Source organism: Schistocerca serialis, chromosome 5, assembly GCF_023864345.2.
Source record: "Schistocerca serialis cubense isolate TAMUIC-IGC-003099 chromosome 5, iqSchSeri2.2, whole genome shotgun sequence".
Lineage (NCBI taxonomy): Eukaryota > Metazoa > Arthropoda > Insecta > Orthoptera > Acrididae > Schistocerca > Schistocerca serialis.
Window position 1 is genome coordinate 330283217 of NC_064642.1, and position 26820 is coordinate 330310036.

Genomic DNA, 26820 nt, shown 5'->3' on the forward strand with positions numbered 1-26820 from the left:
GAATTATGGTACTGACCGTGCATGGTGGAATGACTGGAACTGATCGGCTGTCGGACCCCCTCCGTCTAACAGGCGCTGCTCATACATGGTAGTTTACATCTTTGGGTGGGTTTAGTGACATCTCTGGACAGTCAAGGGGACTGTGTCTGTGATACACTTCCACAGTTAACGTCTATCTTCAAGAGTTCTGCGAACCAGGGTGATGCAAAACTTTTCTTGACGTGTGTAGTTAGGAATTTCGTTTCACAGTTGTGAAAACCCAGTATCAATATTCTACCATGCTGTACGTAATTTTCATAACATTGGTATGGCATAAAGTCATAGTTAAAGTAAAAATAAACCTTAATAACTAAAATCTAAGATTTCCATTTTTTGCTAACATGCCTGAACCCTTACACTAATTTCTGTTAGCGATAACGTTCCCTTTACAGGGAGTTTAGTGGAACAGACATTGAGATCATTGTCTGATTACATCACTGTCCATACTGTTGCACTCTTCTGAACTCTGCATGTGTGATGTGATGTCTTCCTACCTGCAGACCATAGGTTCAACACCAAATTCCTAAAATACTCACAGAGCATCCTTGCGCAACTGTGGTAGGAAGATAGATAGAAACAGTCACACACGTGTTAGAACTGAGATAATTAATATTTTCAGATGTTTCGGTGTTTAGCCATTAAGTCATGCTATCACTTCTGTGATCTGTCCTTCCGAGAGGAAACCTTTCATTCAAGCACTGCATACTACTGCAGAGTCATTTAATTTTGTCATTTGCATACTTGTTCGCTGCTGCCCGACGAAGAGTACATTATGAATTTTTGCTAGACATCTTTTTACACTAAGGTGACAAAAGTCGTGGGACAGCGATATGCACGTATATGACGGTAGTAGTGTCGTGTACACAAAACATAAAAGGGCAGTGCATCAGCGGACCTGTCATTTGTTCACAGCTGACTATTGTGAAAATGTTTGCGACGTGATTATGGCCGTAAGACGGTAATTGACAGACTCTAAATGTGAAATGGTAGTTGGAGCTAGACGCATGGGAATTCCATTTCGGAAATCTTTACGGAATTGAATATTACGAGATCCACAGTGTCAAGCGTGCGCCGGGAATACCAAATTTCAGGTACTACCTCTTACAACGGAAACGCAGTGGGCGACAGGCTTTACTTAAAGACTGAGAGCAGTGGCGTTTGTGTAGAGAAAGAGTAGGAGGTGGAGGAAATTAATGTTTAACATCCCATAGACAATGAGGTCATTAGAGGCAGAACACAGGCTCTGATTAAGGAAGGATTGGAAAGGCATCCGCCGTGTTCTTTCTAAGGAACCATCCCGTCATTCCCCTCAAACGACTTGGGGAAATCACGGGAAACCTAAATCACGATGACTAGATGCTGGGTTGAAGTGTCGTCTTCCCGGATTGCGAGGACTGTGGGCTAATAACTGCGCCATCTTGCTAGGTTACGTTTGTGAAGTTGTCGATGCTAGCAGACAAGCAATACTGCGTGAAATAACAGCAAAAATCAATGTGGAATGTACGAGAACGTATCTGTTAGGACAGTGCGGAGAAATGTGGCGTTAAAGGGCTACGACAGCAGATAACCGACGTGAGAGCCTTTGCTAACAGCACGATATTGGCTATAGAGCATCTACTGGGCTTGTGACCGTATCAGTTGGACGGTAGATAACTGGAAAACTGTGGAGTGATCAGATAAAAACCTATTTCAGTTTATAAGAGATGACGATGAGTTAGAGTCTGGCGCAGACACTACGAAGCCATGGTTCCAAATTGTCAACGAGGCACTGTGCAGGCTGGTCTTCGCTGCACAATGGAGAGGGCTGTATTCAAATCAAGTGGATTGGGTCTCCTGGTCCAATTGAACCAATCATTGACTGGAAACGGTTATGTTCGGCTACTTAGAGACCATTTGCAGCTTTCAAGGACTGCATGTTCTCAGACAACGAAGGAATTTTTATGGAAGGTCATGCACCATGTTACTGGGCCACAGTTGTTCGTGATTGGTTTGAAGAATTCTGGACAGTTCGAGCAAATGATTTGGCCACACATCAACATTTCCACATAAAATACTGCACTGGCAATACATTCGCAATTATGGTCGGCCATAGAGACAGCTTGGTTCCATATTTGCTGCAGAGGACCTCCAGTGACTTCGTGAGTCCACGCCACATCGGCTTGCTGCACTAGGTCAGACAAAAGCAGGTCTGACAAGACGTCATAAGGTATCCCTTGACTGTTGACACCTCAGAGTATACTAGATAACTCCAGGCGGCTGTCCACTTGTAAGAAGACGAAATGAACGCTGTTGGCATCTCTCTCTCGCTCTCTCTAAAGAATAGAGGTTACCGTGTTACCACACTGACCAGGATGATGGTGATTCGCCTTGTCGAATAATGGTCTGGCCTTGCTGATGGGACACTTGGAAGGAACATAGTATCATGGCAAAGTGTAGCGCTGGAATTTATACGTATTTACGCTGGCATTGCTGATGTGTCTGCTGGAAGAAAACGTCGTATCGTCACCATTTTATGATGTTGGAATGTGAAGGTGACTGAAATCCCATTGGCGTATATCTTAGACAGTAATGGCGACAGAACTGATCCTTGCGGTACCCTAACGTTCTTGCTTGAACCGTATCCCGGCCAAACGGGCAGTGGTGTCGCGCTGCTGTCAACTGTACGACAGGGCTGCCAACATCGGTGTCCCTAACTGCGGGCCGGTTACGGCAGTCCCGGCAGAGGACAGCGGCCGCCGATAGGGCGCATTAGGAGCGGCGAGGAATGCGACTTAATGCGCGTTATCAAGCAGGGCCGGCGCGTAAACTCGGGGTAATTGTGCGTCGGACAGCGGCGCGCGCAGGCCGGCGTTAAACCACTTTACGGCCCGGCGTTACGGTGCGCTTTGATTTACGCGACGCGCTGCGGCCGCCAGATAACCGGCCGGAATGCGCACCCCGCGCCGGGGCGGCAGACAGCCGGTGTACTGCCTGCTGCGCCGCTTTACGATCTCTATAAAACGTCTTGGCATAAGGAGGCCGGCTGGCCGTGGCGCCGGAGCGAATATGCCCCGCCGCAAGGGAGCTGGCGCCATCCGCGCACACGCAGACGCGGTACTGGAAGTTGAGGAAGCAGAGGAAGATGCGCCATCTTTCAAAGTATCGTTGCCTTAGTATATTTCGGTGATGCCAAATAATTTGGTTTGCTTATTGGCTAATGTTGATGAGGGCATACTGCAAATCTATGGTACCACGCAACTCTATAGAAGTGGGACGCATTTAATTGTGTTCGTGTAACAAACTGAGGTGACAAAAGTCATGGCATACGTACTAATATCGTGTGGCATGGACTCAACAAGTCGTTGGAAGTTCCCTGCAGAAATGCTGAGCCATGCTGCCTCCATAACCGCTCGTAATTGCGAAAGTGTTGACGGACGTGGTCTACATAATTTGTAATATATACAGGGTGATAAGTATTTAAACAGACAAACTCTGGGAGGTTGTAGGTGACATCAAAACAAGTATTTTTCCCTAATGTCATTTTTTCCTATGAGGAGTATTTAAACCGGTAGAGGAAGATTTCTCTGGCGGCAAATTAATTAAACCAACAAACACTTTTCCATTTTTTTACGATCATGAGACAACACATTAACACAACCCAATTTCAATTGCAGTAGATTTTCAAAAATGCCTCCATTGACATGTAAACAAAGGTTATACCGTTGGATCATGTTCTTTCTGACACTGGCAAAAACCCCAGGAGTATCCTAAATTGTTCCTGCTGCTGCTACTATCCGGGCAACCAGATCCTCTTCTGATGCACCAGGAGTTGCGTAAAGAAGATTGCGCATCCCTTCCCACACAAAGAAGCCCAGAGGGGACATATCTGGGGATCGAGCAGGCCATAGTACAGGACCACCTCTGCAAATCCACATTTCTGGGAACCGTCGGTCCAGCAATCGAGTCCGCAGCTCGTGGTCGTGCGGTAGCGTTCTCGCTTCCCGCGCCCGGGTTCCCGGGTTCCCGGGTTCGATTCCCGGCGGGGTCAGGGATTTTCTCTGCCTCGTGATGACTGGGTGTAGTGTGCTGCCCTTAGGTTAGTTAGGTTTAAGTAGTTGTAAGTTCTAGGGGACTGATGACCATAAATGTTAAGTCCCATAGTGCTCAGAGCCAGCCTCGAGCCAGGAATCGACGCACACGACGACTGAAATGTGCCGGCGCCCTGTCATGTTGGAACCACATGCGTTGTCTTGTAGGGAGTGGGACATCTTCCAGCAATTCTGGCAATGCTCTGGCGAGAAAATTGTAATAGTGCCTGCCATTTAATGGCCTAGGTAGCAGATACGGCCCAATTAAACAGTCCCCAACGACACCGACACACACATTAACGAAGAACCGCACTTGATGAGTGCTAGTAACGTTGCTTCATCGATGAACAACACAGAGGATGGAAATGTCGGATGCATTTCACACTGTTCCAGGTACCACTGCGAAAACAGTGCTCTGGGTGCATAATCAACTGGTTCCAGGTTGTGGACATGCTGTAAGTGAAATGGACGTAACAATTGCTCTCGAAGGACTGTTCTTACATTCTTCTGATTCTTCACCATGTTACGTGCAATTGCACGAGTGCTGATTGAAGGATCCCGCTCCACATGCTGCAAGACAGCTCCCTCAAATTGTAGCGTTCTTGCCATGCGACGGCGTCCCTGTCCAGGTAATCTGCTAAATTATCCGGTCTCACGCAGATGATGGTACACAGCAGCAAAGGACGTATGATGGCTCCGTTAGTAAACAGAGACAATGCACTACTACACTGGTGGACAGCAGTGGCCTACAAATGAAGAGCGTAATACGCCCTCTAACAACTGAAGATCGTAATACGGCCTCTAACAACTGAAGTGCATAATACGGCCTCCACCGGTTTAAATAGTCCCCATAGGAAAAAATAACATTAGGGAAAATATTTGTTTTGATGTCCCCTACAACCTCCCAGAGTTTGTCGGTTTAGATACTTTTCACTCTGTATAATACATAAATTTATGTATAACAGGGGAGAGTTGTTAGCCAAAATCTTGGAAAGTTCTTGACCGATTTACTTCAAAATTTTACTCAATAGTCTAATAAATGTTGGGACAAAAGGGGTAAGCTGAGCTTCGCACGAGCGGTGTTTCCTAAAACCATGTTGATTAGTGGACATAAGCTTCTCAGTCTCAAGAAAATGTGTTATATTCCAGTTGAGAATATGTTCAAGAATTTTACAGCAAACCGAAGTTAGGAATATTGTCTGTAATTTTGCGGGTCCATTCTTACTTCCCGTCGTTTGGGACTTTGAGGTGGGCGTGAGGTTCACCATAAATGCAAGCTAGGCAAGGGACCAGTGCTGTAGAGTACTCTTTGTAAAACCAAATTGGGTTTCCATCCGGAGCTGGTAACTTACTTGCTTTCAAATCTTGCAGTTTTTCTCTACGCTATGGATGCTTATTACTATGTCATCCATACGGGAGTCTGTCCGATGGTTAACGACGGTGTGTTTGTATAATTGCCCTGCGTGAACGATTTCTTGATGGTGAAATTTAAAACTTTGGGTTTCGAGTTGCTATCTTCAATTGCCGCAGCAGACTCGTCAATAAGACCCGCTCAGAAATTTTACATACTCGTAGAATCAGAATTTTCTTGTGCTCTCTGCCATATCTTTTACTAAGGTACGACGGTGGTAACTGTATGCTTCGTGCACAGATATTTTCACAGGCTCACGAGTGTCTACTAACCTTGGCTCGTCGTCATTTGTGCGTTCTCTTTTGAAGCGAGAGTGCAACAGCTTCTGCTTCCGCAGCATGTTCCGAATATCACTGCTAAATGTTGGTGAGTCTTTTCCATCCTTTACCCATTTAGTAGGCATGTAGCTCTCCAGACTAAGATTTATAATCTGCTTGAACTTTGTCCACAATTCTTCTACATCCATCTTACTGGAACTAAGTGAGCCAATTCACTCTCTGAGATGCTAACAACTGCTTATCCCCTCTGTCTAGCAGAAACACTCTCCTTGCCGTCTTGACTGATTAATTAGCTTTCGTAACGTAGTTTTTATAATGACATCATGATCGCTAACCTCAGTTTCTATATTGACATTGTTAGTAAGGGCCGTCCTATTGGCAGTTACAAGGTCTAAGATGGACAGAGAGGGATAGAAGGAGATGGACAAAGAGATGAGGAGGAGGATATGAACAGAGAGATGGAGATCAGGGCTTACATCCAATTCCTATTTATTTATCAACTGCGAAGCACTAACGGATGCTCTAGTTTTTATATAAGAGTATTCTCTGTCAGGAATGAGTTTCTTCGATTTTGTAACTTCACTCTGATTGAAAAGGCAATGTGGATTTCGACGGCATTTCCTACGGACAGAAAAGTGAAAAGAACCCAGTTTGCTACTTTGCTAAAGGAGCTGTGGCTAAAATGTTCAGCCCAATCAAATGCCCCTACTGGATTTGAAGCCCGTGGAGTTTATCCACTAACGCTACAGAAAATTCCAGAGGAAGCATTTTCTATTTCTGATGCCATATTTGTGGAAAACCGTTCTGAGGAAACCAATATTCTGGTTGTATCTGGAAACTAAAAACCCAACACACCTAATAAGTCCATAAGCACAGAAACTGCATCTAATGCAAATATTACAGCTAAAGAAGTGACCTGCGCTTCGTTTCAAGAGATTGCGCCGATACTAATTTTGGAACCACCACAGGAAAGGTGGACAAAACTGCATCGGTGTTGACAGACCAGAAAACTCTACAACGTTTAAAAGCAGCGCAACAGAAAAGAACTGATACGAAAAAAATTTCTCCAATTACTAAAGAGGCAGAAAAGGAAAATAGATTGCTGAAGGCAATGACTAAATTGTGTGTAAAAGAAACCAGTCATATCACCTGTAGAACTTTTATTTTGTAGCTCTTGACAGCAAACTACATACTAAAACTGATGACGGTATCAGATTTATTCTGGCATCTAACCTCGATCTTTTGGACATTAACGTTATGACTTCATCATACACGCAGGATGTAAAGCGCATAAATACAGATGTCTTATTTGTGACTGAGGATGATGCACTGAACGATATTACATCAATATTTACATCGGCTGCAGACTAATAATTATAGCTATTACAAGTCATATGCTTTCAGGTTAGGTAGAACCTCCAAGTAATGTGGCAGGAGCAAGCCGCCACTGCCTTTTCTCTTCTGGGCACTAGGTCAGATATTGAAGTGTGGCCACATCGACACAAAATGGTTAGCCTACACTGACTGATGTAGTCCTATTAGAGATGCAGTTATGACCGTGCTGAAAACATCAGGTAGTGAATTATGTGACGTTTTTGTGGAGAGACTGTTCAATACAGAGGAAAAGAAAAACCAACACATCGATGTGTATACATGTTTACATATTAAGGTACCACACACACACACACACACACACACACACACACACACACACACACACACATATATATATATATATATATATATATATATATATATATATATATATATATATATATATAGTTTCGACATTCGTCATCTAATTTCATGTAGATTGAAAAACTATAGCATCGTCCACCATCTTATACTTGTGAACTTCCTTCTGTTACGAAATGTCTACATAATTTTCTGCTCAAAGGATGGCCTCCATAGCTGTGATACTATCACATGACAGAGTCTATGGGAAAGTGTAGAGGTTGTCTATGGGAATACTCAATAAATGTGCAGATTTTTTAAAATCGGCGCTCTTCTGAGTGATTTCATGTGGCCTGCTTCAAATTCCATTCTTGTGCTAATCTCTTCATCTCAGGACAGTACTTACAACCTACGTCCTCAATTAGTCGATGCATCTATTCCAATCTTCCAGGCACTATCTTCTCCTAGAGTTTTCACTCACTGCAACTCCCGCTAGTCTAATGGAAGTGATTTTCTGATGTTTTAACACATATCCTATCATCCTGATCCTCATCCTTGTCAGTGTTTTCCATATGTTCCTCTTTCAGCCGATTGTCGGAGAACATTGTCATTTCTTAACTTATCACTCCATCTAATTTTAAACATACTTCTTCACCACCTAATCTCAAGTGCTTTCATTCTCGTCTGCTTTCGATTTCCCACACTCCATGACTCACTGCCAAATAATGCTGAACTCTAAATGCACATTCTCAGAAATTTCTTCCTCAAATTAAAGCCAATGTTTTATACTACTTCACTTCTTTTGGCCTGGAATGCCATCTTCCGATGTGTTAAGCTACTTCTTCAGTCCTCCATGCTTCTTTCATCATGTATTGTTTTGTATCCAATGTAACAGAGTTCCTGAACTACGATGCTAAGTTGTTCTCTAATCTCACAACTCCTATTCATCTTTGCCTTCGCATTTCTTTGGTTTATTCTTTTAAGGCTACGATATTTTGCCTCCATACACGATCAATTAATGTAACTGATTCGGGTCGACTAGATTAACATATTTACAACATTTGGGTTCTAATGTTAGGTGGGTTATCAGTTTCTTCATCATACTGTTTGACACCGGACAGCTTCAGACAAACATATGTAGTTCTGCATGCTTTACAATTTAATTTTTATGCTGGCTAGGATAGAAAGAGAGGTTGAGAAAGCGATGGCCTTCATGTAGCTTGAGGCGAGCTGGAATTTTTCTCTCATTGGCAAAAGAGCAGAATTTTTGCACCCTAGCAAGCGCTGCCTCCCGTTGTCAGGGGTGCGGGCGAAGTTGAAAGGAGGCAGTAAAGAACCATCCAACAAGAACTACCTGCAGTTTTTTCCCACCCTGTCAGAATGCATTTTTTCCGGGTTCGATTCCCGGCGGGGTCAGGGATTTTCTCTGCGTCGTGATGACTGGGTGTTGTGTGATGTCCTTAGGTTAGTTAGGTTTAAGTAGTTCTAAGTTCCAGGGGACCGATGACCATAGATGTTAAGTCCCATAGTGCTCAGGGCCATTTGAACCATTTGAACCATCAGAATGCATTTCCTGTCGCCGCACAGGCGTCTAGGAGTCAGTGGTTAAGAATCCTTCCCACACAGTAGGTGTAGCACTTTTTTGATGCTGTTTCTTGGAGGACCTGTGATTGGCTAAACCCTTCGGGAGTGTGTTGGTTTAAATTATTTGAAGAACTTCTAGAACATTTTTCATGAACTGCTCGGGATTGGCCAGTGGCTTTATGTCTAGAAAGATTAGGAAATAATCTGTGGTGGGTGTCCAACCAATACATATCACTGCAGTATCTATTATTTGCTTGCAACATTGCTGGCAAAGCGCCCAGTAAGTCTGAGAAAGTGCTGATTGTGCCTCTTGAAGCAGAATCATTTGGTTTTTCAGTGAGCAGAGGGATAAACTTCTGATTTTCTGTGGAGCTTTAGGCATTCTGAAGGCTCACTTATGACCACGCACTCGAGTCAATGAATGCACGCTGTAATTGAGTAACTACGAACGTAGGAGTTTGCTGATGAAATCAAACGTTCTATGTACAGTTATATTCATATCTGCATATCATGCTTCATCTCTACGCCGACTTCAGGCTTCCCCAGGTTAATGTGGCAGACACGCTCTTCACTTCACTATTTGTGGTGATACACGTGCCATGGCTTGGTAGATAGGAAACTGTAACGATAAATGTGCTCAGTTCCTCTATATTATTCTCTGAACTCTCTATTGTCAGTGTCAATGAGGGTGGATGTTTTTACTAACAAAAAGGCCAGACAGTATCAAACATTTAAGTGTTCCTGTCACTAAAATGGAGTGGGGGGGGGGGGGGATTTTTGTGTAGAAGATAGCTGTTGAGCCATTATTAAAGTTAGTCTAACCAGTAGCATTAATTAAATGTTGTAATTGTGCAGATTCTATTTGCAACTCACTTGATTTTTTTTATAATAAATGTCTTAATAGCATCCTAATGATCTCACACGGCTAGGATTAACCTTTACCACACTGACTCTGAATACTTTATCTAAGAACATTAATCAATTAGGATCAATTAAATAATTTTTGTGTTATGTCTAAGGCGGATCAGCCATAGCAGGGCTAGTCATTTCGCAACATTAGCAAAAAAAAAAAAAAAAGTCATGAACGTCCGACGAGTAAAACAGATGTGATTTCTGGCGTTCTCCAAGGTAGTATTACAGGAGCCTCGCTCTTCTTTATTTATATTAACGATTTAGGAGACAATCTGAGCGGCTGTCTTAGGTTGTATGCAGATGATGATGTCATTCATCGACTGGTACGGTCATCAGAAGATCCAAACATATTGCAAAACGATTTATAAAAGGCATCTGTATGGTGAAAAATTCACAATTGGCCCTAAATAACGAAAAGTGTGAGTCATCCACATGAGTGCCAAAAGGAATCCGTTCGACTTTGGTTATAGGATAAATTAGTCAAATCTACAGGTCGTAAATTCAACTAAATGGCTAGGAATTACAGTTACAAACAACTCAGATTGGAAGGAACACACAAGAAATGGTGTGAGGAAGGCTAACCAAAGACTGCGTTTTATTGGCAGGACACTTAGAAAATGTAACAGATCTACTACAGAGACTGCCTACACTACGTTTTCCCGTCCTCTCTTAGAATGCTGATGCGCGATGTGGGGTCCTTACCAGACAGGATTGACGGAGTACGTCGAGAAAGTTCAGAGAAGGGCAGCATGTTTAGTATTATCGCGATGTAGGGGAGAGAGTGTCACTGGAATGATACAGGATTTAGGCTGGATATCATTAAACCAAAGGCGATTTTCGTTGCGTCTGAATATTCTCACAAAAATTTCAACCACAAATTTTCTCCTCCGAATGCGAAAATATTTTGTTGACGGCGACCTACATAGGGAGAAACGATTATCATAATAAAATAAAGGAAATCAGGGCCCGCACAGAGAGATATAGGTGTTGGTTTTTTCCGCGCGCTGTACGTGATTAGAATAATAGAGGATTATTGTGAAGCTAGTTTAATGAACTCTGTGCTAGGCACTTGAATGCGATTTCCAGAGTATTCATGTAGATGTAGACGCAGATGTAGATGTAGTGTTGTACTCACAATCCATTTTCTACACTCTTTACATTATTCATTTCGTTCAACATGTCCTGTAATTTCTTCTTAATCCCTGTTTTATTCTAGTTTGAATCCAATTGTCATCTAACAGGTCCTGAATTTTACCGTCAGCAACTTTCCTGCATGAAAAGTTAAGCTGATTGTGCTACAGTTGTCGTACTTATCTACCTTTACTGTTTTCGGCATGTATGAATGACATTTTTCCGAAATTCTGATGGTATGTCTCTTGTCTCCTAGATTCTGCACACCATCTTGAATTGTTTTTCGGTTACTGCATACGCCAGTAATTTTAGAAATTTCGAGGGCATGTTAGTACTTTAAGCTTATGTATCTGCAAGTCTGCTAAACTCAGACTTTAAGTCTGGACCTCCTATGTCCTCCGTATTGATTCCCATGTCTTCTTGTGTCACGTCGTCAGGAAACTCGCTTCTGTCGTTGGGGTCTTCAGTGTACTCTTTCCTCCTATTCCTTCCTTCCTCTATGTTTAATAGTGGAATTCGTCTTACGCCCATAATGTTGCACCCTTGATTTTAACTTCACCGAAGGTTGTTTTCACTTTTATATATTCTGAAACAGTCCTTCGACAACCATTCTCTTTTCATTTCATCACATTTTTTCTGTAGCCGTTCCTCTTTAGCTTTCCTAAACTTCCTAATTGTTGTTTTTGTGGTCTTCAGTCCTGAGAATCTGCTTAATGTATTCATCTCTTGGTCTCCCTCTACGATTTTTATCCTCCACGCTGCCTTCCAATACTAAATTGGTGATCCCTTGATGCCTCAGAACATGTCCTACCAACCGATTCCTTCTTCTAGTCAAGTTGTGGCACAAACTCCTCTTCTCCCCAGTCCTATTCAATACTTTCTCATTAGTTACTTGATCTACCCATCTAATCTCCAGCATTCGTCTGTAGCACCACATTTCAAAGGCTTCTATTCTCTTCTTGTCCAAACTATTTAACGTCCATGTTTCACTTCCATACATGGCTACACTCCATACAAATACTTTCAGAAACGACTTCCTGACACTTAAATCTATACTCGATGTTAACAAATTTCTCTTCTTCACAAACGCTTTCCTTGCCATTGCCAGTCTACATTTTATATCCTCTGTACTTCGATCATCATCAGTTACTTTGCTCCCCAAGTGGCAAAACTCATTTACTACTTTAAGTGTCTCATTTCCTAATCTAATTCCCTCAGCATCGCCCGAGTTAACTAGACTACATTCCATTATTCTCGTTTTGCTTTTGTTGATGTTTATCTTATATCCTCCTTTCAAGACACTGTCCATTCCGTTCAACTGCTCTTGCAAGCCTTTTGCTCTTTTGCTCTTGCAGAATTACAATGTCATCGGCGAACCTTAAAGTTTTTATTTCTTCTCCATGGATTTTAATACCTACTCCGAATTTTTCTTTTGTTTCCTTTACTGCTTGCTCAATGTACAGATTGAATAACATCGGGGAGAGGCTACAACCCTGTTCCACTCCCTTCCCAACCACTGCTTCCCTTTCATGTCCCTCGACTCTTATAACTGCCATCTGGTTTCTGTACAAATTGTAAATAGTCTTTCGCTCCCTGTATTTTACCCCTGCCACCTTCAGAATTTGAAAGAGATTACTCCAGTCAACACTGTCAAAAGCTTTCTCCAAGTCTACAAATGCTAGAAACGTAGGTTTTCCTTTTCTTAATCTAGCTTCTAAGATAAGTCGTAGGGTCAGTATTGCCTCACGTGTTCCAACATTTCTATGGAATCCAAACTGATCTTCCCCGAGTTCGGCTTCTACCAGTTTTTCCATTCGTCTGTACAGAATTCGCGTTAGTGTTTTACATCCGTGACTTATTAAGCTGACAGTTCGGTAATTTTCACATCTGTCAACGCCTGCTTTCTTTGGGATTGGAATTATTATATTCTTCTTGAAGTCTGATGGTATTTCGCCTGTCTCATACATTTTGCTCACCAGATGGTAGAGTATTGTCAGGACTGACTCTCCCAAGGCCATCAGTAGTTCTAATGGAATGTTGTCTACTCCCGGGGCCTTGTTTCGACTTAGGTCTTTCAGTGCTCTATCAAATTCTTCACGCAGTATCATATCTCCCGTTTCATCTTCATCTACATCCTCTTCCATTTCCATAATATTGTCCTCAAGTACATCGCCCTTGTATAGTCCCTCTATATACTCCTTCAACCTTTCTGCTTTCCCTTCTTTGCTTAGAACTGCATTTCCATCTGAGCCCTTGATATTCATACAAGTGGTTCTCTTTTCTCCAAAGGTCTCTTTAATTTCCCTGTAGGCAGTATGTATCTCACCCCTAGTGAGGTAAGCCTCTACATCCTTACATTTGACCTGTAGCCATACCTGCTTAGCCATTTTGCACTTCCTGTCGATCTCATTTTTGAGACGTTTGTATTCCTTTTTGCCTGCTTCATTTATTGCATTTTTATATTTTCTCCTTTCATCAATTAAATTCAGTATTTCTTCTGTCACCCAAGGACTTCTACTAGCCCTCGTCTTTTTACCTACTTGATCCTCTGCTGCCTTCACCACTTCATTCCTCAAAGCTATCCATTCTTCTTCTACTGTATTTCTTTCCCCCATTCTTGAAAATTGTTCCTTTATGCTCTTCCTAAAACTCTCTACTACCTCTGGTTCCTTCAGTTTATCCACATCCCATCTCCTCAAATTCCCACCTTTTTGCAATTTCTCCAGTTTTAGTCTACAGTTCATAACCAATAGATTGTGGTCAGAGTCCACATCTGCCCCTGGAAATGTCTTACAATTTAAAACCTGGTTCCTAAATCTCTGTCTTACCATTATATAATCTATCTGATATCTTCTAGTATCTCCAGGGTTCTTCCATGTATACAACCTTCTTTCATGATTCTTGAACCAAGTGTTAGCTATGATTAAGTTATGCTCTGCGCAAAATTCTACCAGGCGGCTTTCTCTTTCATTTATTAGCCCCAATCCATATTTACCTACTATCTTTCCTTCTCTCCCTTTTCCTACTCTCGAAATCCAATCACCCATGACTATTGAATTTTCGTCTCCATTCACTACCTGAATAATTTCTTTTATCTCATCATACATTTCATCAATTTCTTCGTCATCTGCAGAGCTAGTTGGCATATAAACTTGTACTACTGTAGTAGGCATGGGCTTCGTGTCTATCTTGGCCACAATAATGCGTTCACTATGTTGTTTGTAGTAGCTTACCCGAACTCCTATTTTTTTATTCATTATTAAGCCTACTCCTGCATTACCCCTATTTGATTTTGTATTTATGATCCTGTATTCGCCTGACCAAAAATCTTGTTCCTCCTGCCAACGAACTTCACTAATTTCTACTATATCTAACTTTAACCTATCCATTTCCCTTTTTAAATTTTCTAACCTACCTGCCCGATTAAGGGATCTAACATTCCACGCTCCGATCCGTAGAACACCAGTTTTCTTTCTCCTGATAACGACGTCCTCTTGAGTAGTCCCCTCCCGGAGATCCGAATGGGGGACCATTTTACCTCCGGAATACTTTACCCAAGAGGACGCCGTCATCATTTATCCACACAGTGAAGCTGCATGCCCTCGGAAAAAATTACGGCCGTAGTTTCCCCTTGCTTTCAGCCGTTCGCAGTACCAGCACAGCAAGGCCGTTTTGGTTAATGTTACAAGGCCAGATCAGTCAATCATCCAGACTGTTGCCCCTGCAACTACTGAAAAGGCTGCTGCCCCTCTTCAGGAACCATACGTTTGTCTTGCTTCTCAACAGATACCCCACCGTTGTGGTTGCACCTACGGTACGGCCGTCTGTGTCTCTGAGGCACGCAAGCCTCCCCACCAACGCCAAGGTCTATGGTTCATGGGGGACTTCCTAATTATTTGATTCATTTCATTTCTATGTGATTTACATTATATTTCTGTCTTTCCCTGGACATCCTCATTGTTTCGTCGATCAACTGAAGTATTTTTACCCAACGTTTCTTCGCAGATATAGCTATCATATAGTCACAGATATGGAAAAGGTAAATGTAGGAGGATGTAAACTTTCACATTATGTAAGTACACACATTGTGGAGAGAGGAGGAGTTTCCACATACGTAAAAATTTTTATCATAGTGTGAAAATTTAGAAACTAAAAAAAATTGTTCAGAGCAACTTATAAAAGTATATGCCTGTGAGCTTAAACTAAGTAAAGGTACTTCTATAACTGTAGTTGTGTATAGGTCTCCACTGAGAAATTTTCAGCTGCTTCTGAAATACTTGGATTCCTTGTTGTGCTGTCTGTCAAACAGAGGGAAGCAAATTATTGTTTGTGACGATTTCAATGTAGATTTTTTGAAGGAGTCTGATAGAATGAATGAGTTTGAAGTATAACTTTGTTCTTTAAATCTGAAATTAGTTATTGACTTTACTACTCAGATAGTACGGGAAAGCAGCACACTGACAGATAATGTTTTTATAGACCAGATAAATTTAATAAAATAAAAACGTTTCCTGTTAATTATGCTGTCTGGTCATGATACACAGCTAGTTACAGTATATGACATAGCTCCATACTGTTATGCGAAACAGTTTTCCTAAATAGCGAATTCAGTTAACGATTTAACAACTGCAAGTTTTAGGGAAATCTTGCAGCAGTTCGACAGTGATGAGGTGTAGGGGGGGGGGGTCTTATGCTAATTTAAAATATAATCTATTTCATGATACCTTTGTGTGTGTACCTGAGAAGAGTACAGAGAAAACAGTGAAACATAATTGTTTGAAACCATCTAATAAGCATTGGCTTACTTAAGGGATAAAAATATCTTGTGAACAGAAAAGGGATATGTATCTTAAAGCTAGAAGGAGTAATGATGCAGAAACAGTCAAGCATTAAAAAATTACTGTGCTGCTTTAAGAAAAGTTACTAAAAACTCCAGAAGTATGCACATGATGCCAGAGGTTAGCACCTTTGATAATAAAATTAAAACACTTTGAAATATTGTTAAAAGGGAAACAGGGCAATCAAGAGCACAGAAAGACTATATTTATATCAAACTCTATGAAAAGCTTGATAACAAAGTTTAGAATTAGAAAATATTTGTAATAATCATTTTTTAAGTGTTGTAGAGAAAACAGGATCCAGCTGTTCATTACAAAATGCATGGCTGTATATGAAAGAGGCAGTACCTACACAATTTGGTAAAACTGAAATTCATCTCATCTCTCCTACTGAAATAAGAAAATCATAAATTCACTCAAAAGTAAAAGCTCACATGGAATTGATGACATTTCTAACAGAATACTGAAAGCTTGTTCCCAACAGATAAGAAGGAATCTGTCACATATGTAGTAGCTCACTGAAACAGGGCATTTTTCCAGATAGAATGAAATATGCTGTTGTTAAACCATTGCATAAAAAGGTGGATATGTCCGATGCTAACAAATACTGCGCAATACCATTTCTGACATCTTTATTCAAAATTATTGAAAAAGTAATTTATTCAAGAGTTGCTTCACATATCTGTAAAAATAAAGCAATAACCAAATGTCAATTTGGTTTTCATAAAGGCTTTTCAACAAAAAATGCTAAATATGCTTTCCCTGACCTGAAATCATAAAGTCTATTACTGTGTGAACCATGAAATTCTTCTAGATAAGCTTAATTATTGTGGTATGAGTGAGACAAATGATTAAGTTCATATTTAACAGGAAGAATGCAGAATGTTTAAAGTAGCAGTACAGAAAATCTTTAGAAATCAATAGAGTCTTGTAACTGGGGAGGTATCAAGAATGATGACCCACAGGGTTCAGTCTAGGATCCCTTATTGTTCGTAATATATATTAATGACTTTTGTATTCATTTTGTATTCATGAAGATGCAAAGCTAGTTGTGTTTGCTGATGCTACAAGTGTAGTAATTACACCCAACAAACAATAATTAGCTGAGGAAATAGTAAATAATGTCTTTCACAAAATTATTAAGTGCTTCTCTGCTTTCACTAAATTTTGAGAAAATACATTATATATAGTTCTGTACAGTGAATAGCACAACACCATTGATAAATATAGACTTTGAACCGAAGTCTGTTGTTAAGACACAATGCTAAAAATTTCTGGGTGCTTGCACTGATTAGAAAATGAATTGGAAGAAACACGTTTATGATTTGCTGAAACATTAGAGTTCAGCTGTTTATGCTGTTATGGTTATTGCAAATTTTGGTGATGAACATATCAGTAAATTAGCCTGATGTAACTATTTTCATTCACTGCTTTAATATGACACCATATCTGGGGCTAATTCATCATTAAGAGAAAAAGTGTTCATAGCACAAAAGCGTGTTAATCAGAGTAATAGCAGGAGCTCATCCAAGATCACCTTGTAGACATTTATTGAAGGAAGTAGGGATATTCACAGTACCTTCACAATCGATACATTAATTTATGAAATTTCTTAGCAATAAACCATCCGAATTCAAAACTAAGAGCAAAGTGCATAGCTACAACACTAGGAGAAAGGATGATTTTCACTATTGTGGGCTAAATCTTACTTTGGGACAGAAAGGGGTGAATTATGCTGCCAAAAAATCTTTTGTCATTTATCAAATAGCATTGAAAGTATGACAGATAGCCAATCAGCTTTTAAAAACAAAGTAAAAGAATGTCTGAATGACAACATCTTCTTCACAACAGGTAAATATTTGGACATGAACTAGTAATTGAAAATAAAAAGCTCAATTATACTCTTATCGTGTAAAGACACCTTAAGTTACTTTCCTTTTTAGAGACGTCAGCTCCCTGTGTTCTGGACTGCCTCTCTCGTATTCATTAATGTAGTATCTACTCCTTGTAGAACTTCAAACGCATCCAATCATTTCTCAGTACTTCAGTATCCTACTTCTTTCCACATTAATTCTTCCGCACGACTGTTTTCGTCATTGCAGAATTGTGGTCCGAGTCTATGTCATGTCCTGTGTATGCCCTGAAACCCGGTATCTTCATTTCTATCTGCCACTGATGAGTTTTAGCTGGAATCTCGCCGTGTATTGGTTATTATTAGCTGAAATTTGTTGCAGATGTTGAATAATTCTTTCTCCTCTTTTGTTGCTTCTACTAATCTCATGTTCTGCTATAGCTCTGTCTTCTATTGCTTCACCTACTACCGCGTTCCACTCCCCCACTATTCTTAGATTATAATCTCTTTTTACATACTGATTTAACCATGCCATAGCCTCATACACTTTTTCTATCTCCTGTGACGTCGGCATATTTATCTGAACGATTATTGTCGTTGGCTTGCTGTCGCTTCTGATGAGAATAGCCCTGTCATTGAATAACACACTATCTGAATCATTTTACTATTCATTACGAATCCTATGCTTGTTATACTATTTTCTGTTGCTACCGATATGAAGCCCTTAAATCCTTACGTTCTCTCCCCTAAACTTCACTGACCCCACTGCGTCTAGATTTAGCTTTTATATTTCAGTTTTTAGATTTTCTATGTTTTCTACCAAGCTCAGACTTCTGACAGTCCATGCTGCGACTCGTAGAATGTTACAGTTTCTTAGTTATTCAATCTTTTTCTCATCGTCACGTCATTTTTGTCAGACTCTCCTGGAGATCCGAATGGGGACGTACTCCAGAATCTTTTTCCAATGGAAAGATCGTCATGACATTTTTTCAGTCAAAAGTCAGATGTCCTGTCGGAACAGAATATGTGTCTTCAGTGCAATGGTTTGTATTGCTTCTGTATCCTCACGCCATTGGTTATTGCTGATTCTTCCACATTTTAGTCGCAGTTTCCCACCTGTAAGGGCAAAAGGATGTCCTGAACCTCTATCTGCTCTTTTTTGAAAAGGTCGTTAGAAGAACGGAGATGTTTCGTTAAACCTGAAGTGTTCCGCTGCCATTACTGATGACTTTTATTCAAAACCTAAGCAGTGGGTAGAATAGAGCACGGTGACCAGAACATTTTAAGTAGCTGTCCAGGACGCTGCGTATACACCGGGCTTTGCATTTGTGTACTGTAAAAAACAGTATGTACTTGAAGTTAGTGAGGACTTTATAATGCATTTCGCGCCTTTACTCTTTCAAAATATAAATTCTTCCTCGAAAAACGTCACCACTACATGTAGAATGAACTTTCAACGAATCAGTAATATCAGTTGTATCTGTCAGGGGATACATGCAACGTTCTGTTGTAAGCAACTTTTCTTGATTTAGGTTCTTTATGAATCGTTCTAAACCAGGCAGCGGAGAGCCTGAAGCTTACTGAGATAACTGAAAGAAAACTCCAACAACATTTTCCCAAAGCAACAATAACAACCACTCAGTCTGAATACTGCTTGCTGTTATATTATCCTGGTAGGGACCGTAAAATTGGCATGGGAGAGTCGGGCGATGCCTGTGCCCCTATGCTGTGTTACACTCTACGTAACATTGCCCATGTGAGTTTTGTCTTCTCGCTGGTCTGGGTGTTTAATTGACAACCCTCCGCGGTATTGAAGGTTACATCGAATTAACTGAAAATGACTCCCAGCAGTGTTTTTATGACAAAGGAGTACGTGTGTTATATTTCATTTCATTTTGCTATGTATCACATTATCTGTTATCGTGACTGACATGACAAATTGTTTCCATTTGTCTATTTTTTTAAATTATTATTTCGTTGTTACATATATCAAGATCGAATTAGGTCCCTTTCGAAGGAATTTAAATTTGTTTACCACGCCTATGTTTGGAGCATTACTTACCAATGTTCATGTTTTTTCCCTGTTTGTAATTAATTTTATTTTTGTTTAATTGCCAGACCAGTCTCTTTTATGGAAGAGAGTTGAGGATATAATTCTGCTTTATTTGTTTCTAATACATTTGACACGTGATGCTCACTAGATTAAGGAAAACGTGGAAGGGACGACCCACCAGTGTAACTTCCATTTCACACAACCTGTTTATTTAACAAAATAAACAAATCAAAAAAAGTTTAGCGTCACCCCGGTTCCCAGAACTCCTGTAGACAGACGTTGATCCTGGATATTGTATCACAGACACAGTCCCTTTGACTGTTCAGAGATGTCACTAAACCCGCGCAAAGACGTAAACAACCATGCATCAACAGCACCTATTACACGGAGGGCGTCCGACAGCCGATAAGTTCCAGTATTTCCACCAGGAAGGAGGTACACGGCTAGTGTTGTCTGTAGTTCACCCATGCCTAGATGGTCGCGTCCGTATTGTTACTTTGTGCCAGGGAGGGCTCTAAAAAGGGAAGTGCCCAGGCGTCTCGCAGTGAATCAAAGCGATGTTGTTCGGACATGGAGGAGATATAGAGAGACAGGAACTGTCGATGACATGCCTCGCACAGGCCGCACAAGGGCAACTAGTGCTGTGAATGACCGCTGTCTACGGTTTATGGCTCGGAGGAACCCTGACAGCAACTCCGCCATGTTGAATAATGCTTTTCGTGCAGCCACAGGACGTCGTGTTACGCCTCAAACTGTGCGCATCACGTAATATTCACCGATGAGAGTCGCATATGCCTTCAACCAGACAATCGTCGGAGACGTGTTTGGATGCAACGCGGTCAGGCTGAACGCCTTAGACACGTTGGCCAACGAGTGCAGCAATGTGGAGGGTTGCATTACGTGGGGCCGACGTACGCCGCTGGTCGCCATGGAAGACGCCGTAATGGCTGCACGATAGTTAAAGTCCATCCTCCGTCCGATAGTGCAACCGTATCGGCAGCATATTGGCGAGACATTCGTCTTCATGAAGGCCCCCGTCGTGCACATCTTGTGAATGACTTCCTTCAGGATAACGGCAACGCTCGAACAGAGCGGCCAGCACGTTCTCCAGACATGAACCCTATCGAACATGCATGGGATAGATTGAAAAGGACTGTTTATGGACGATGTGACCCACCAACCACCACGAGGGATCAACGCCGAATCACCGTTGAGGAGTTGGATAATCTGCCTTGATGAACTTGTCGATAGTAAGCGATGACGAATACAGGCATGCATCAATGCAAGAGGACGTGCTACTGGGTATTGGAGGTACTGGTGTCAGTTCCACCACCTCTGAAGGTCTCGCTGTATGGTGGTTCAACATGCAATGTGTGGTTTTCATGCTCAATAAAAAGGGCGGAAATGATGTTCATGTTGATCTCTATTCCATTTTTCTGTACAGGTTCCGGGACTCTCGGGACCGAGGTGATGCAAAACTTTTTATGGTATGCCTACTTTTCCCCCTACAACCGCATTCCAGTCCCCCTTGACTCATATACTCCTGGAAATTGAAATATGAACACCGTGAATTCATTGTCCCAGGAAGGGGAAACTTTATTGACACATTCCTGGGGTCACATACATCACATGATCACACTGACAGAACCACAGGCACATAGACACAGGCAACAGAGCATGCACAATGTCGGCACTAGTACAGTGTATATCCACCTTTTGCAGCAATGCAGGCTGCTATTCTCCCATGGAGACGATCGTAGAGATGCTGGATGTAGTCCTGTGGAACGGCTTGCCATGCCATTTCCACCTGGCGCCTCAGTTGGACCAGCGTTCGTGCTGGACGTGCAGACCGCGTGAGACGACGCTTCATCCAGTCCCAAACATGCTCAATGGGGGACAGATCCGGAGATCTTGCTGGCCAGGGTAGTTGACTTACACCTTCTAGAGCACGTTGGGTGGCACGGGATACATGCGGACGTGCATTGTCCTGTTGGAACAGCAAGTTCCCTTGCCGGTCTAGGAATGGTAGAACGATGGGTTCGATGACGGTTTGGATGTACCGTGCACTATTCAGTGTCCCCTCGACGACCACCAGTGGTGTACGGCCAGTGTAGGAGATCGCTCCCCACACCATGATGCCGGGTGTTGGCCCTGTGTGCCTCGGTCGTATGCAGTCCTGATTGTGGCGCTCACCTGCACGGCGCCAAACACGCATACGACCATCATTGGCACCAAGGCAGAAGCGACTCTCATCGCTGAAGACGACACGTCTCCATTCGTCCCTCCATTCACGTCTGTCGCGACACCACTGGAGGCGGGCTGCACGATGTTGGGGCGTGAGCGGAAGACGGCCTAACGGTGTGCGGGACCGTAGCCCAGCTTCATGGAGACGGGTGCGAATGGTCCTCGCCGATACCCCAGGAGCAACAGTGTCCCTAATTTGCTGGGAAGTGGCGGTGCGGTCCCCTACGGCACTGCGTAGGATCCTACGGTCTTGGCGTGCATCCGTGCGTCGCTGCGGTCCGGTCCCAGGTCGACGGTCACGTGCACCTTCCGCCGACCACTGGAGACAACATCGATGTACTGTGGAGACCTCACGCCCCACGTGTTGAGCAATTCGGCGGTACGTCCACCCGGCCTCCCGCATTCCCACTATACGCCCTCGCTCAAAGTCCGTCAACTGCACATACGGTTCACGTCCACGCTGTCGCGGCATGCTACCAGTGTTAAAGACTGCGATGGAGCTCCGTATGCCACGGCAAACTGGCTGACACCGACGGCGGCGGTGCACAAATGCTGCGCAGCTAGCGCCATTCGACGGCCAACACCGCGGTTCCTGGTGTGTCCGCTGTGCCGTGCGTGTGATCATTGCTTGTACAGCCCTCTCGCAGTGACCGGAGCAAGTATGGTGGGTCTGACACACCGGTGTCAATGTGTTCTTTTTTCCATTTCCAGGAGTGTAGATTTTCATCTCCCTTTACGTTTAATATCCTCATATACTATCTCTTCGTCTTCTGCTTGCGACGTCGACATGTATAGCTGATACGTTGTTGTCGGCTTTGAATTGCTGTAGATTCTGATGAAAACAGTCCTGTCACTGAAGTGTTCACAGTAACTCACTCTCTGCTCTACCTTCATATTCATAACGAACCCTTCTCCCGTTATAGCATTTTCTGCTGCTGTTGATATTACTCTGTACTCGTATGACCAGAAATCTTTGACTTATTTCTATTTCGTTTCACTGGTTCCCACAATATGTACATTGAGCCCCAGCATTTCCCTTTTCAGAATTTCTAGTCTCCCTACCACGTTCAAAGTTATACCTCGTTTTAATAAATGCTCTAGTCACGAAATGTGATTCGGTAGTCTTTTCGCTTGCATTGCTCCAACCGCTCCTTTTCCTGTCCTGTGATTAATGAGAATAGGTGTCCTTGCATGAGAAATCTGGTTTTAAATCATCGTTGAATACCGTGAGTAGTCGTACTGAGGTCATTTAGTCAGATTTCGTCGCACAATTTGAGGTAAATCATAGGGTCAGATAACGTTATGTTCTCTTGCCGACTTCAGACGATATTACACTTGGTGGAATTTATAAGTGGAGAAAAACTTCCTTCTCTTAATAGGAAGCCCAATAACTCCACGATGTACATATGATATGGCGAAAGGCTACATTCAATCAATCAATTAATAAAAACGCGAATGGGCGTCTTTTAACGTAATACTTCTGGAATATTCTCCCGATTTTCGCCAAAAGATTACCGATGTATCGGACAGACGCCATCTCAAGTGGTATCTCTTCTTCCGCTGCCCATTGCGAATTGAGTTCCTTGGGTTTATGACGTGGTATCCATAGACGGTTGTAACCATTCTTCTGTAGCTGCTGCAACTCTGCTGTTACACTGTCTTGGTCAGGCAGGTCGACAAGCCTGTGCAGCAGTGTACAAGGTTCTATAGTACTATAGTCCGCTGCTTAGCTGCCGGAACGGTAGCTCAGTGTGTTCTGTCAGAGAGCTGGTTGGTCTCTGTAATAATAAATAAATAAATAAATAATAAAATAAAATAATAACTGAGTGGAAGGATCAACACTACGAATTTGAACGGATGTCATGTGACGTCCGCAACGACCAAACACAACGAGCAACAACGAACAAAATGCAGAAAAAAAAAACTGGGTGGTAACGTGCTCGCCTCCCATGCAAGCGGACCCGGGTTCGATTCTCGGCCGGGTTGGGGATTTTTTCCGCTCGTGGACTAGGTGTTGTGTTGTCCTCATCATAATTTCATCCTCATCACCGGCACGCAAGTCGGCCAACGTGGCGTCGACTGAAATAAGACTTGCACTCGGCGGCCGAACTTCCCCGGTTGGGGCCTCCCGGCCAACAATTCCATACGATGATTTCCATTTCTACAGCACTACGAGGAACAGCTCTCTTGAAAAGAAAACCAGTATAATTTGAATTAACTAAAGTGGATAAGGCACTTTTAGTATTGGTTGCACTGGCAGTGAAACTCAAATACAGAAATAAGAGGCTCTGAGCTTGTAGTGAGACGCACGTGCTGGGAATGCCACCACTGCTTCTTTTATTTATTTTTATTTTTTTTTCGGGAGAGCGACAGCAAACACGGTGGGAACCAGCGTCCGCCTTGAAGAGGGCGTATGGAAATTTATGCGCGAGACGGACACGGCGTGGCAGCGCGGCTAATTGTAAGCGATGCGGACGGCGGCGCTGATGAAGAGTAACGCAAGGCGCGCCTTCATGAGGATTTACTCTGGCCGCGGAGGCCGAGCGAGCGGCTAACGGCGCGCCGTCGGTCTTAGCGAGCCAGGTACTCAGGGGGGGAGTCACACGTGTCCGTCCTCACACCGTGGCTGCAAGCTGCTACGCCCACGTGCTTTTCTGCCTCCACTGGCGCTGCTCAAATTAGTATGAACACCCCACTAATATGCTCTGGCGTCGCCCCTGGTGTCATAATAAGCCTCCATCCACCTCTTGACCTATGAATGTACGAAAGTTACCCTTCCTTCAGGCGCACGATGGAGATTTAAAAAGCAAATGGAAGGAAAAGAAAATCTTTCAATCCTGGACAGGCTAGTGAAGCGAAGGCGGGATGACACACTAGGACACAGTATGTACCGTAAACCAACGCATAAAGATTTATACTGGCATGACTTCAGCTGTCCTGATGGCTCGCAACGAAGTGTCAGCACAATTCCAAACTGAGGCGTTCATATTGTGATGTTCGCAGTTCGTGGTCCAGTAGCTAGTGTTGCTGCCTTTGGATTACGGGATCCCGAGTTAGATTCCCTTCGTCTCCATCATTGCATCATCATTCGGGAAAGTGGTGAAATTAGACAGCGAAAATATTGCGAATTTGTACGGTTTCTGAAAACGGGGCAGTTGAGCACCCCACGAACCAAATATCATCCTCATCGTGTTGTGGCCTTCACGGCAGTCTTCCTATGAGTCGGTAAGTAGCTTGTCCGGCTGCTACTAGTCTCCGACCAATATTTCGGGATGACAAACAATAATGTAGTGAGTGCATACCTTGTTCTCGGATGGGATGCACAGATGTGAAGCGGCTACGTTATGTTTGGTGCACAGTATGGCGATTCTCCCATGTGGTGGTCAGACGTGTTTGACCAGAACGTTGACGACGAGTATACCTGTCCTCACATTCCCATGCAGTCAAACATCGAGCCACTGTCACGTTCAAATACCCCACTAATTTAGATAATGCACGATCCGACCAGCCACCTAAAGGGTATCCACAATGAGGCCCCTTTCAAACTATCTGGTGCTGATAACGCTGTCTCACAGGTGTACTCGGTACATCGATGTTCTTCACAGTAATCACTCAAGATATGATGCAGTTTACGCCCTTTATATACCCTACCAGGCTTAGAAACAACACTAAACGCGAAACATACGAGTGCACTGTCAAAGATAATTGCAACTCCAATAATTCACATACCCAGCGTTGGTGTGTACATGTGAGAAGTGACCTTGATATTTGATATTATCTTCTGGCTTGTGTCACCTTCTTCTGTCGAGCGATGTAATTCATACTTCTAATGGTCGTAAATTTCATCGAGTTGCTTCATCTAAACTACACACGTTAGTAGCAAAATCCATTAAAACTATCAGTATTGACGCAGTGAGATATTCTAGTAACTTTGAGAATACCGTATTTTCTTCGAGTTTGACCCTAAGAGCTACACTTTTCATTGCATGTGGTCTTCGTTCGCTCTGCACATGGCTGTCTTTTCCAGCCAGTGGCGGTTTCAGAATGATCACTCGTATAATAAAACGTTGGGTCCCACATGCATTGAGAAGTCAGCGTGTATATTACTGAAGAACTTCAACACTTCTTTTGTATATTTTTATTTTTATTTTGTCTTACCAGCTTTTTGCGTATTCTGTGTATTATATAGTGACTCATTCCGTGTCAAGTAATTTGGTTCATATATTCCCAAAGAATATGGTGAATTAAATGAAACTAATGCGTGCTCTGTCAAAGCATTTACAATGAATCTTGTAATGCTGAACTTGTCATTTCAATGGCAGCTATACACGCTTTTGTCAGAAATACTGTGGCGATGTGCTGGATATCTGCAGGTATAACTACTAATTACTATTCAAGCTGAATTTGTACCATAGAAGTTGCCGGAAAGACACAAGTTCCATCTGTATTTAAGGAAACACCGCTGGAGAGCTACACGGTTGTCCAACCTAAGGGCTGGAAGAACGAGGTTCAAATGGTGCCCTGTTCAGTCATTGAAAGATGGTGGTCAAGGTCCGAGACTAATATTTGTGCACGAACTGATCTCTTCATTGTAACCAATAAATGTGCTATGGAATTCATGTCGGACAATCTGGATGATGAAATCATGCTCTCCAGTTGTCCACAATATTCTTCAAATCCACTGCGAACAAATGTGGCACGGTGACGAGGTGCATCGTCACCCACGAAAATTCTATA